General features: G+C 38.9%; 1 protein-coding gene across 3 annotated transcripts in view; it reads right to left on the bottom strand.

Annotated features, from left to right (window-relative positions):
* Nucleotides 1–14785, bottom strand: part of AP3M2 (adaptor related protein complex 3 subunit mu 2) — a 767971-nt gene extending 753186 nt beyond the window's left edge. For 2 of the 3 annotated variants that reach the window (XM_044082989.1, XM_044082988.1), the window contains exon 1: nucleotides 14659–14774. The gene's annotated coding sequence lies outside the window, so the exon portion shown is untranslated. Of the gene's footprint in view, nucleotides 1–14658 lie in introns of all 3 variants that reach the window. The other variant, XM_044082987.1, reaches the window with a different exon arrangement.
* Between the last annotated feature and the right edge of the window lie 215 nt (nucleotides 14786–15000).

Here is a 15000-nt window from a genome sequence, read left to right as displayed (position 1 = left end):
TCCCCTTCATCAAATTTGGTATCTTCATTGAAAGAGTCTTGCCCCCTTTTGCACATACATTTCCAAGGAAGCTCCCCAGTGGGACGCTCTATGGAGGATTTTAAAGGGTGAGCTGACTGTCTTCAGGCTTACTGGGCTGTCTGCCCCAATCGGACAGGATGAAGAGACTCAGTGACCAAGGCAGACAGTTGTGCAGGGGGTGGAACCAAGGGGTCAATGATGCCTTGTCAACAGTGGTGGAAAATGCTCTCTCCACTACCTCAAAGGCAAAAATCATGGGTGAACTAAGGGCCAGGAAGGGGCTGAAGCCACCTGCCCAGGATGGCTCATATCATCCCTGTGATCCTGTCTCGATGCCAAGGCCTCAAGAGGAACAGACAGAGCAGAGTTGAGCCCAACTCCTCCCACCAATCTGGTGCGGATGCTACAGCTCCAAGATCCCTCTGGCTCCAACAGTGTTGGCACCAACTGGATCTGAGCTGTAGGTGGGAGGTGAAGAAGGTCAAGCCTTCAAACCAACATAGAGAAACTCAAAAGTCTCGGGTATGATGGCTCTAAAATCACAGGATGGATGGATCGCAGCAGGATTCAACAGTTGGAACTGGGCTAGTAGTAGGCTCACAGGTCTAATGGGAGATGGAACAGGTAAGACTCTCAACTGAAATCTGGTTCCTGAGAAACTTCATCATCCTGTCCACATCTGCTTACGTTAGGCTTCTGGTAAACCTTAGAGGGTGGGGTGGCATGGAAGCCTTTTGAGTGGTCCTGTAAAAAAGGAGAATGGATCTGGGGTGTACCTTGGTGAGCGGTGGACCAGAAATTTTGATTTAGATCTTGCTGGATCTGAGCAGCCAGAAGGATCCGATGGTTTGGAAACTTTTTAGGAAGGAGACAAACCTGAAACAGAGGAGGTAACACCAAAAATACAACTTGCCTGACTACACATGCCAGATCTACAGTACACTATGCCCTAACACTGAAGCAGCAAGTGAGATCTGAGGTAATCCAGGCTAGAGAGGGGATTACGGGTAAAGGAAGGAGCCTGAACTCTTGGAGCCAAAGACTATAGAAGTGGCGAAGTTGAATCCAAGGTTGGATTCAAGACCCATCTGTTGAGAAAGAGACAAAAATACAGAGCTTAGGCTTACCTATAACAATCAAGGGATCATACAGTTAAAACTGCAGTCTGCATATCTTACTGAAAACTATGGCATCATAATATATCTTGCTGAAAACTATGGCATCATAATATACCTTAAACTTATCTTACTTGACTTAAAAAAATATATATGACTACATGCATTTTAACGGAATGCATGCATCAAGTGCTTACATACCATGAAAACAGAGCAAGAAGGAAGAATGCGAGGATAGCTGGTGTTGCAAAAAACTTAGAAAAAAGAGACCAAGTCATTTTATTACGAAGTGGACAGCAGTATGGCTAAAGATCCCAGAAGAAGAGATCAAAATAGAAATAATCCACAGGATGGAATAAATCCCATCCAGATTGCACTGTTGTAAGCCTCACCCATTAGTTTAGAATTTCAAAGCTATGAACTTAAAGAACGGATATTAGCACAAGTATGAATAGCTGGGATGAAGTCAATTTGTGCCGTTAAAACTGTCTGTATGGATCAAGACTTGTTAGTTGCCACCAAATGGTACAGGGCTGCCTTTATACAGTCCAAAGACTAGGCAAACTTAAAAGGTTTGCGATATAAAATGTTAATACCCTGCTGTCGTAAAGATTTATTTGCAAGCAACCCTAAACAATTCACAGGTAGATGCTACTGCTGCAGAGGAGAAGGAAGGCATGCCAGGGAGAAGTGCAGAACCTAACACTAGTTCATCACCAGGACTCTTCAACAGAAGAGCAGAGGCTCTAGGTGGCAGAGGAAGCAGGACCTTCAAGGTAACTTTTTCCACTTTATAAAAAAAATGTAAGGGTCTTATGAAGAAGTAATTCACTATCAACACAAATGTGATAAGAATAAACATGGAATATGTAGAAGAGTTGATGGAAGAATATCTGTTTATGAGGGGCATGAGGCCATGAAATACTTAGGTGTGTGGCTAAGTTCCACCTGTGAAGGTTATATTACATTTTCATATCAGAAAATAATGGGGAAAACACATACAGATTTGCAGAAGTGGTCTCAATTAGGGCTTGACTTACAGCAATGGGTATAACTTTTTCAATGGCTTATCTTACAGCACCTACTACACTTAAGGCAGACCTTGTGGCCCTAACCAGATCTGAAGACCTTAGGCAAACTAAAGGATTTGACCTGAAATTTAATATGGATAGGGAAAGTGAGGGTCAGTTGGGAAAAAATATTCTGCCAAAGAACCTAAGAGTGTTAAGTGGGCCAAAAATACCTTTGTTATTTTCAGATACAGTGGTATTAGTAAGGGCAAGATGGCACTCTAACAACTATGTGACTATTTGAAAATAAATGGTCAAGGAAGAGAATAGGTGGTTGAGTAATGTGGACTTCATAGAAGCCACATCGGGGCAGGAGATCACCCAGGATTACTCCACCACTATTAGACACAGTAACAGTGGAGATAAATTCCTTAAAGAACAGTACATTTTTAGAAGAAAGATTTCCTTCCAAATGGGTGTAGATCTAACAGTGGGGCAGACAGCTTCCCAATGGGGATGTAGCAAAAACTGAAGACACAACCAAGGTGATGGACACAACTGTTGACATGAAGAAGAATATTAAATTTGGACAAAGCAAAATACAGCTGGAACTATAACTTAGCCACTGGTTGGTCCTTAATTTAGCAGACATTAAGAATTGAAAAAAAGCAGGATAAACTTATTTAAGACTGACTAAGGGCAATGAACAATAATTGTTACGTGTCTCCTAAAAGTTAAAGAAGCTGGGAGAATAGAAAAGGGTACAGCGGTAACTGTCAACAACCTTACAAGACTCAGGAAATGTTATTCAATGTAAAATATATGTGGGTTAGGACATTGGAAGAAGAGATTAAATGAGATGAAGGAGTCCATATGATCCCTGGGAAAGCACTGAGATCAAGAAAGTGTATGATCTTTGCATGGAAATGCCTGCACAAATCCAAATTTGGATGGCAGTTGCTGGAGACTTGAGGGGAAATTGCAGACATATTTTGGGATTGCCAGAACATCCAACAGTTTAAACAGGACCCGGAGTACCTAATACAGGTCATAAATAAAGAGGATACCCCAAGAACAACTTTCTTTTGGGATTGGTGGGGCAGTAGTTGAAGGGTAGACATGGATATTTTTGCCCTTAACTAAAAAGCCATAACCAGAAAATGAAAAACTGAGGATATCTTACAATTAAAGAACTAAAACTAATGCTAAAAAGACTAGGGGATGAAGAATCAACTTTGCAAGATATGCATAAAAAGACACTAAATGGCCCACTGGTCACCACAACAACTTAATGTGGTCATTTCTACTAAAAATAGGTAGAGTTACAGCCAATGTTAGGGTGGACAGAAAAAAAAAAGACTTCTCCCTCATGGAATAACATTTCTTAATGAAGGGATTATGATAGGATAAACCTGATGTATATATTTATATAGTTACAGATATTACTAGAAGAGACTGAGGTATGCGAGTTTGAAATATTCGCATATGACGTTAGAGTGTAACAAACTGTAAGTAGCAATGTGTTGTTTATACCAATGTAAACTAGTACATGACCGACATCAGTTGTGTAAGTTAGTAAATTGTTAAGAAATCATTTAATTTTAGAAGACCTAGTTCATGGAGGAAAGTGCAATTGAAACTTCCTTAGGAAATTCAAGGCTTCACTTCCTAAGATTTGGATTTGTGCTTAATATAAAATAAAGTGATGGTGTACAAAAAAAAATCATAATTACATTGTCAACAATGCCTTGAGATAACTGCTAACAAATCAGACTAAACAGAAACTGTACTGTAATACCACAGACAGCCCAACCAACAAGTTAACTAATACTTTGGCATGGTGTTGACTTAACAAGTTAACAACCAGCAAAACAAAATGTAAAAGAAAAACTGCATTAAAAATGTTGGCATTAAGTCCACCAGAGCCACATGACTTCACATAACTGTCAGTATGGCCAGCAGCCAAATTAATCAGCCAAATTCCTTTCTTTTTGCTATGGGAAAGATGTTGAGTCCGTTTTTGGTATTTTATGTTTGCTGAGGGGCAATCTGGTACTTCTGAGGCTGTGATGGCAACACTAGAATATTTTCTACCTAACAAAATTGTAATACAACTCCATTTATCCCAGAATCCCTCTTACCCCTACATCACAACAGAACATGTTCTTAAGGTACTTTCAAAGACCAAGACTGCTTTCTCAGTGGGTTCAGATAACATGCTGGGTTGTTTAATAAAAAGTACCAAATGTGTACTCACTAAACCTCTATTTAAAACTGTTCACTCTAAACTTAGTTACAGGTTACGCTCCTGAATCCAGGAGCATAAATGTGGTGAAGACCTACCACAGTTCCTGGAAATTACTGACCAATCAACTTTGCAAGTCTGATCTGTAAAGCCATGGAGTGTTACATAACCAATTTCATTATGATATCCACAATCTCATAAGGCTCAACTCACAGCAATTTGGCTTCATAAAAGATAAATGTATTAAATCTTGTCAACTTCTAGGAGGTCACTCAAAAATCGGTTGATAGTGATTATGCTCTTCATAATGCTTATCTTGATCTAGCTAAGGCATTTGCTAACATATAGAATAATAGAATTGTAAAGAATTCATCAGCTTTAAAAATTGATCCCTACGTGGTAAGATGAATAGCCAACTGCTCCATGAAGCAGGTGTCTCTTCTAACAGCATGACTGTGAGCAGCAGAGTTCTTCAGGGGCATCTGCTTAATCCTATCCTGATCGATACTTATTTCTCTGACCTGAAAACCGAAAAAACAGGATTTCTGGTTCACCAAAGTTGCTGACAACTGCAAATTCAGTAAAATTGTTAAAAATCCCTGAAGAGGTTTGTACCATCCAGAAAGGGCATATGGATATTGGGCTGAAACTGAATGGTAAAAAATGAAGTATTATTCCCTTCAGAAGACAATAACTCACTACAGCTTACAGTACTGACAACATCCTACTATCAACTGAAAAAGTTAGAGATCTGTGCATCTAGACTAATAGTTTCCACTGCTTTGATCACCATGTGTAAGCTGTAGTTAGGAAATCCCTCTGCATATCGCAACTAATTGCTAAAGGTACTTCATCCAGATCTAAGTGATCATTCCTCTATATTCAACACTTGTCAGACCCACCAAAGAATACAACACTCCCTTTGCTATGTACCTCACTATACACACAAAAATCAAAAAGCTCCAGATGTTCCAACATAAAAAGGCCTCTGGTCTTTAAAAAAAAAAAAAAAAGTTAAAAGTAGAGGCTGGTAATTTGTGTCTTGTGTGCTGAAGGTACAGATCTTGTTATTCTTGACCTTTTTCTCAGTAAGGCAAATCATGCAGGCTACAGTAGAACCATTGATCTTATCCTTCAAAAGCAAATAAATAAAACACTTTGGGAGAAAGGTTTATCACCCATTGTCTCCCTCTGCTCTAGAATAGACTTCCTCTGCAAGTTAAGCAATCAGACTCATTATATACTTTCAAATGTAGCCTGGACAACTGGATGGTTCCCCTCAAATATACATCAGGACTAACTGGCCATGCCTTCTTTGAGAAAGCAGGTAAAGGCTGAGGGTGGGTATTTGGTATGTACATGCTTATTGAGACTAATTAGACTTGCAGGGCCTATGATCCTTTAAAGAACATGGTGCTCACATGGAGGTTTTCAAAAAGCAAGCAATCTGTAGAAGTGCTTGTGAGATATCTGTATGAAATAGCAGAAACCCATGAGTTTGCCGGCAGTAAAAACAAGCAAACAAGGACCAGAACCATCACATATATTGAAGTTTGGAAAAATGGACAACTTGAGCCAATTTTACCATTAAAGAAAGATATCCAATCCACTTGTCAGTCTGAACAAACTAAAAAGCAATATGCTGGCATGGGAATGAAGAGAGAGGGAGAGATGGGACTGAAATTAAGCAGGCGACAAACAATAAGCAAAGAAGAAAGTATGGGGAAGCCAAAGTAACCATCTGAGTTAAAATAAAAATAAAAATATTCTGCGTAAGCAAGACAAGTATACTACATGCACTTGTGTTTACAATGAGTCAGGGTATTGTCTGTTGTCAAACAAAGGTGCCAAAAATTTTATAAAATGTGTCCTTTTGCTGTTAATGTTTAAGGATAAAGTGGTCAAATAAGTGGCAGCACATACTAAAATGAGGAAATTGTAAGTGAAATTTTCATTGGGCTCTGTAAGTAATCCGTCTGACCCAAAAGATGAATGGTATCTCAAACTAACAATTCTTACCATCCTAGTAAGATTCAAAGTAGATGCTGGGGCAGACGTAACTATGATAATCACATGGTGTGCATAGAAGCATCTCAAAATGTCCTTAGTTTTCAACGCAGGAAATGGAAATGCAATCAAGGGACAAAGCAGACTGCGTAAGGGGAAGTTCCTAGACATGACTGAGTGGAAAGGCAGAAACTATGAGTTTTGGATTTCTTGTTGGCTTCTTATGTAAAAAAACCTGCCAAGTAGAGCAGCTGCACGTAAACTGGGTCCAATTGCTAGAAATGAAGAAATAACTACCGATGTGTTTGGTGACACTGGACTCACCAAATGTGAGTCAATAAAGACTCATTTAATATCTGGTGCAGGCCTTTATGGCCTCACTACACCATAAAAAGTACCATTCTCATCTCTAAGGTACATTCTGAGTCAAATGCAATCCCTCGGTCTCAAGGAAAAGATCACAATGCCTACAGAATGGCGTATTCCAATGGTACGAGTCAAAGAAAAATGGCAAATTGAGAATTTGTATTGACCTAAACCATGTAAATGATGCACATGAAGGAGAGGTTTATCATATCTACCTTTGAAGACAAAGCACCAAAACTAACCTGGCAAAGATGTTATCCACATCAGATGTATCCAGTGGATTTTGGGAAACACTCTTTAACCCAAGCAGAAGAAAGAAAATTACTTTATTTCTCCAGAGGGAAGGCTTTGTTTCAAAATGATACTTTCTGGAACAACTTCAGTACCTGAACTCTTTCAACATGAAATCTGTCCTCAAAGATCATTAGGGCCTAGTTGTCACAAAGAATGAGATTTTGGTGGTTGGGCATGACAGAATCACATAAGAGACTAAAGGCAATGCTGCTAACCACTAAAGAGTCAGGGCTCAAGTTAAACAAAGTAAAAGTACTGTTTTCAGTAGGCAATTAGTCAGTATTTCAAGCAGTAGAGATGGCATCAGATTAGAACCAGGTAAAGAAAAAGCCAAGAATGAGTTACCACGCAATGTCATGGAAGTCAAAACAAAAACAAAACAAACAAAAAAAAAAAACCGCTTGGCAAAGTAAACTATGTGGACAAATTTGTGCCAGGACTGTAAATGGTGCTTGACCCTTTAATAGAATTGCTGTACAGATACAGCATGCACATGGGTTGACAAAGAAATTTTTAAGTCCAAGTCAATGTTAGTGTCTATATCAGTGCTTACTATAATGTTGTAAATCAAATGTATTTAATGTATGTCCCAACAACTATGGTGTTGGAGCTGCTTTGTTGTAACAGACTGATGGCAAGCTGAAGCCTCGAGCTTTCTGTTGCAAGACACTGAGACGAACAGGAGATATTCCAAAACTGTAAAGAACTCCCTGATCATGGGCATGCAAGTTAATCAGCAGAGGCATATCTGCACAAAAAAGAGGGAAGTGCTCTGCCAGCTGGTGGACTGACTTCTTGTGCACAGATAGAGGCAATGTGAAAAAACAAATGACAAAATAGATACTTTTGCACAGTATTCATAAAGGAAGAGAAATCACATTCACCAAAATGATGTTATGTACTCACCATAACTAGGCATCCGTGTTGTCCATTTTCATTCTTCCTCACTAATGGGTTTGAATCTGATCCTCAGATTCCCAGTCGGCTGCATATACTAGATTTCGGCTCCATCTCTTGATCTCCTCCCTCTACCCATAATGCTCTACTCCATCCCCATTGCCTCAAATCAAGTTTGCTGCCTCATCACCCAGTTTTTCAATAGAAAAATAGGATAAATAGAAATAAAGACATGGTTCAAACCTGGAACACTAGGTTTCAAACACAGCCCAGTAGCTCATTCAGAAGCAAAAAGGATGGAGGCTGGATAGGAGGGAAGGTGAAGATGAATGAAAATGGAAAACACAGATGCCTAGTTTTGTTGAAACAAAAGGTATGGGCTTTGGAACATGTGGCTGCTGCACAAATGTCATCAATAGAGGTTCTTGACCAAAAGGCTGATGAAGTAGCCAATTATTCAGTTGAATTAGCTCGGGGAGGTCTTGGTAATGTTAAGTCTTTCTAATAATAAATTAGTGAAATGCAGTCTGTAATCCATTTGGCCAGAGTAATCTTAGAAACTGCTTGACCCAGACAATTTGATGAAAAAGATATGAAAAGCTGATTTGACTTTCTAAATTACTTTGTCCTGTTAAGATAAAAACGTAGTTGTCTATGCACATCAAGGAGATGTTGCATGTACTCTCCTTTACTGGAAAAATTTGAAAAAGATTGGTAAATTAAGGGACTACTTGATATTAGTTTCAGAAGCCACCTTAGGCACAAAAGAAAGGTTAGTTCATACGGAGACCCTATCTTTAAGAAAAATGATGTAAGGAGGTTTTGCTGTAACAGCCTGGAATTCTTTTTGCTGAAGTTATTGCTACTAGAAAGACCGTTTTCCATGACAAAAATTTTAGATCGTATTTGCCTCATGGTTCAAAGGGTTTCTGAATTAAGCCTTGAAGAACTACCATAAGGTCCCAAGGTGGTAAGGGATCTTTTATCAGAATGGGCAGAGAAGGGGAAGCAAGTTAAATTGCGTATTCTGGCATATGGCTTCTACGAGTTGAGTTGGTTCTCAGATCCCAGGGCTTAGGATCCGAAGAAGAAGTAGACAGTAAGGGGGGATATGATGATAGGGTCCAATCTTTTCAGATCTGATGAAGGCTTGGGATCCAAGGAAGGTCTAGAAGGTTTCAGATCCAAGGCGGTCGGATCTGAAATTTTTCTGATGTTTTTCTAGCGGCTCCAATTAAGTCCTTGGAGACTTTGGAGGAGACCTCTTTCTAGCATCAGAAGAAACAGATTTTGATATTTTAGAAGAAGCAGAAATGAGCTTGTTATACCTGTCTGATAACACTTTATGATTAAAAGTAGCATGAATGGAACAGGTCATGCTGAGATAGCCTTGTCCTAGACAATACACCCACTTCTTGTGGGCATCTGAATTCGGTATCTTATTTCTACAGGAAGTGCACTTTTTAAAAATCACTTGTTTTTTCTGACATGGTTGAGAAGAGAATACCACAGAGTTAAGAAGAATAACAATAATATATATATATATATATATATATATATATATATATACATATACACACACACACACACACACACACACACACACACACACACACACACACACACACACACACACAATATAAAAAGTGTACACAGCCCTGTTAAAACGCCAGGTTTTTGTGATATAAAAAATGAGACGAGAATAAATCATTTCAAAACTTTTCCCACCTATGATGTGACCTATAACCTGTACAATTCAAATGAAAAACAAACAAATCTGTTAGGGGGAAAAAATATAAAACAATGTACAATAAGCTGGTTGCGTAAGTGTGCACATCCTTAAACTAATACTTTGTTGAAGCACCTTTTGATTTAATTACAGCATTCAGCCTTCTTGGGTAGGAGTCTATTAGCATGACACATCTTGACTTGGCAATATTTGCCCACTCTTCCTTGCAAAAGCAACGAGCATCCATAGACTTTAATGGGGCACCTTCACACATACACAGTGAAGCACACATTAAAGTCTGTGGTGGAGCAGATGCTTTCCCTATGCCTGTGTCACTGAGGTTAAAGTTACTTTTTTCCCTCAGTGATGTCAGTGCAAGGAAACTATGTATTTTAAAATTATTTTTATATCTAAATGAGATGACAAAAACATTCCCAGGTGATGAAAAGTACATAGATTAATGCTAAGATAAGTTTCAGAACATCAGCAAATCGTTTCAAAAGTGTACTGGCACACTAACATGCATTGCAGCATCTGGTGGTTTAAGTGCCATAATGCACCTTGCCGTAGTCATTTCTTATTTATTCGGCTGTGTTTTTAAAGTATAGCTTTGTTAACTTTTTATTCAAACTATGGCCCAATTAAATTTAGCATTTTCCACAGTGACATCACCTTAGGCTTTAAAGGATGTGTTTCTGCTTCTGTGCAGAACATGTCCATTAAAGCCTATGGTCACATTTTACATTTTCACTATGCTGATGTTGCTGAGGTTAAAGATCATGTTTAACTTTTAGTGGCATCGCTGCAGGAAAAAAAAATTATCAAGTGCTCCTTTCAATGAATCGTACAGGGAAAAATTTCACTGATGGAACAAAAATGCTAATTTGCACTGTGTGTGCCATTGAGTCCAACAATATTTTTATTTTTATTTATTTATTTATATATTTATCATTTGTTGACCGGGAAAGTCCGACTAGGTTCCACTTTAAGAGTCATGAATCCCTAGGTATCAGAGAACCCACGTTAGATACCATCTTACTAGTTGGTTGGATAAATTCTAATTTTTTTACTGCGGTTCAAAAACTGAAACACAATACTATATATATATATATATATATATATATATATATATACACATATATATATATATATATATATATATATATATATATATATATACATATATATACATATACACATACATACATACATACACACACACACACACACACACACAGGTTAACAAGCCAGACAGCAGTTACATTGGTGCAGCTGAAGAACAAAGTTAAGCATTAAAGGAAGTATGAAAGAAATGGAACGGCGGAAGGTTCTGTGGATCTACAGCAAACCAAGCACCAAAAATACCTCATAGAACACAGTATAGAAAGAAGTATGTGGCAGTATAATGCTACAGGACAAGAAAAAGTATGGATTCACTACAGGCATTCAGTGCCAAAGTAATTCTACAGACTAAGAAACTAAAGTACGGAGCATGATAAATGACAGGAAACAGCATGGAGTGTATTCTGTACTAGAGTGGCACTACAGGGCAGGAAACAGCACAGATTCACAATAGGCAGTCTATACCAGAGTAATGTCATAGGATAGGAAACAGCATAAAAGCAGGTGGGTGCTACTGTAATGTTGTAGGACAGGAAACAGCACTGAGTGTGGTACATTCTATAGCAATGTTACCAGACATATAGCTAGGGTGTGGAGAAGGGGACAGCTGCCTTAGGCACAAATTGTTAGGGGGCAGACACTTTTTGTTTTGCTTTCCAACTTAAGGTTAAGGAGCACCAGATTACTGAGCGGCAGTGTGTGCTAGATGAGCCAGCTATGTCTCCAAGTTCTACTACAGGTCACTTCTACAAGGCTATGCTTTGGGATAGAAAAGAGAATGATGGTGGCAATCTGTGCTAGGGTAAGGCTATATGAAAATAAACAGAATGGAAGCAGAGGTCTGTGTCAGAGTAATGTTACAAGACAGGAAACAGCATGCAAGGATGATCTGTGCCAATGTAATGCTCCAGGTAAGGAAACAGCAGCACAGAGGATAGCCTGTGGTAGTTTAATGCTACACAGCATGAAACAGCCTGGAAGGTAAACTATACATGAGTAACACTAAAAGACAGAAAACAGTTTAGAAAATAGTCTGTGTCAGTGAAATGTTACGGGGCAGGAACAGCTCTTAAGTGTAAGCTGTAGTCTGTGTCAGTGTAATGCTATAGAAAAAAACCCAACTCAGACCGTAGAGTCTGTATCAATGTAATGTTACAGAATAGGAAACAGCTGAGAGTGTAGTCAAGTATAATGTGTCAGTGCAAGATTACAGGGCAGAAAACAACTCTTCAGTGTAGACTGTGTCAGTGTAATGTTACAGGATAGAAAACAGCTTGGATTGTAGTATTTTCCAGTATAATATTACAGAATATGAAACAACAAGAGCGTTGTCTGTGACAATGCAATCTTACAGGACAAGAAAAGCTTCTAGTGTTGTCTGTGTCAATGTAATGGTATAGGATAAGAAATAGGCTGGCATGTTGTCTATGTCTGCGTAATGTTATAAGGCAAGAAAAGTGCAAACAGTAGTCTGTGCCAGCATAACAACAACACGAAGGAGACTTTTGCCAGGGTAATGCTACAGAGTAAGAAACAACATAGAGGGTAGCCTGTGCCAGTGTAATGTTACAGCACAGGAAACAGTATATAGGGTAGTCTGTGCTACAGGACAGGACAAGAAACAGCATATTTTGCCTGGATAATACTGTAAAATAGGAAACAGCTCAGAGAGGAGTTACAGGTCAGGGAGCAGTGTGTACAGTACTCTGCACCAGGATAATACTACAGTACAAGAAACACTACGAATTCTGAGGAAGCAGGATGCATTATACTGGGGAAAACATTGCAACGGGAACAGGAACCATGAAGCTTTGTTTGGCAAATTTGGTTAAAAGGATACCTCACAGCAGGACAAATCTGCACAACTGGCAGATTGCATGATTACTACTACTAGTCAAAATGCAACATGCAGCCAAGGGAGGCACTATGTGTTACGCCAGTGTAACTAGATAGACTATGATCTTGGTCTGGGTACTAAACTAACACTGCACTGTGAGCTCATAACCAGCAGGTTACATGTTTAAATGTGAATCGCTGTTTTCGTTGGACTACATAGGTTGAGAGTGTGGGTCAAAATGAACTTTGCATCCATGCTGCAACAGTCCTCCAACTGTATGTTCATTATTGCATCATTGTGCTGAAGAGATAGTACCAATGAGATCAAAAGTCCCCTTTTCTAGGAAGGCTCAGAAACAAGAAGTTAAGTCACTCACTTGGGATTGCAGAGTATACAGCTAGGATCTTACAGTATTTAAACCCATTTCTCCAGCTTTGCAGTCAAAGCACCTCAAATATGACACACACCCTTTTCCTCTATGGAGCCCTGGCTAAAAGGATTGTGGAATTAGGCTTATACTCCCAGGCACTAGCTGGCAGTGAGAAAGCTGGTACTACCCTTGGAAAATGTACCTACAATAAACAGTAATTGTAAGTGCTTCTGGCAGTAGCTGCTGGTGCACAGAGACATATTTACTAGCATGTCTGAGCATACCCTGCTGTCTACCATCACCACAATGTTTGCAAATTATGATATAGATACCCACAACAGACATAATTATAATTTTGTGTAACCCATGTTGCTCTGAAATGTGTAAAACACTGCACTCAACTGCCTTTTCTTGCCTGTGCCCCAGAGAATGGAAAAGCTACACCACTCCATGGAGACAGGTGACATGCTCCACAGCCTGTTTTCTCTACAAAAGTCCTCAATCCCTCCCCAAAGGATCTGGACACATTCACTTAGAATTGCTTGGGGAGCATAAGCCTGTAGGATAAAAGTGACTGGCCACACAAAATGGATAAATTAATTATTATTACCAAACAAAGTAATATGTACCTTTACTTCATAAGGCAAATATTGTTTTACTTATATTACACTGTATGTGATTATGTAAGAAAGTAATGCAAATAAGCACTTCACTCTGAAAAATATTAATAGCAAATAAAACAGAAAAGTGCAATAGTTAAAAGTTTACTATATACTCACAAGAACTATAAAAAGCTCTGCAAATACACAAAGAGGGGATGCTGAGACAGAAAGAATGTCAAGAGTGCTTTATTAAAATACGTGCATCAGCATGGGCAGTGCCTCCCAAGAACTATCTACCTATTACTAACAAAGTCACATGATCACTCTTACTTGTATGGCGTCCTAGTTCAGAAACTAACATCCTACAAGTAAATATAGCCAGCATTTCCTGATTAAGAGAAGCACTTATTCATTCCACTTACAGACAGAGAGAGAGAGAGGATTTTTCATTTTACAGGAGAAAAATGGGGCACTTCTGTACTCCGTAGCACTTGCATATGCTAGCCAATTTTCAGTGCATTCAGCAACATAAGTAATCAAGGCTGCCTGGATGTACAATTCCTTGCTATTCACTGTTTCTGAAATAATCTCCACCCACACCCAACACTATAAAAATAAACATCTAATTTCGGTTGATAAAACAGTATTATATCAGCTACTAATCCTTCAGCAACTTAACAAAGGAAGCAAAAATTAAACATTATCACTCACGTGCTGCTCCATATTCCTAGCTAGTACTCTTCCTCTTTTACAGCACCTGCACTGCTGTAATCATTGCAGGATTTATTAAATCATTTTATTCCTATCACCAAGCACCATTACAGAATACTGCTAGAATCTCTGTGGTATAGCACTCCAAAATCAGCTACAATTTCTGTATTTTAAAGGGAAGGCCATGTATAATAAACAAATGCAATCGTCATGTACCGGTTATGTGGCAAAGTACATCAGTGTAGCTTCCGCAGAACAGTATGAGGACACACTGAATTAAGATAATATATCCATCCCTCTAAAACAGCTGCAACAATAAAATCTGTTCTTACCTTGCTGACCTTCTCCTAGATACTAGCTTAGACACAGCTTTTCTTTCATTCACAGCTGCTGTTCCTATGTCTGAATCTGCAAACCACAGGATGCCTTTTTTTCAAGCTCTCTAATTACACTCAGCTGATCTATTTGAAAACCACACCTTCCTGGCTTTCAGTTGGACAAATTCTTGACATCTGCCACACCTACTAAGCAATGACAGGTTTTAAGCTGTCTTCCTTAAAGTAGAACGGAGTTGCTATGTTACCCTTAGTCTTTCTGCAATGGATTGGTTGCTTGAAAAGCATGATACCTGCATCCAAAGCTTATTTGCTGTAATTTACTGTAGACTTTTCTGC

The sequence above is a fragment of the Protopterus annectens genome, chromosome 9.part0 (genome assembly GCF_019279795.1).
Source record: "Protopterus annectens isolate FY-2018-M chromosome 9.part0, PAN1.0, whole genome shotgun sequence".
NCBI lineage: Eukaryota > Metazoa > Chordata > Ceratodontiformes > Protopteridae > Protopterus > Protopterus annectens.
This window is presented reverse-complemented; position numbering and strand designations above follow the sequence as displayed.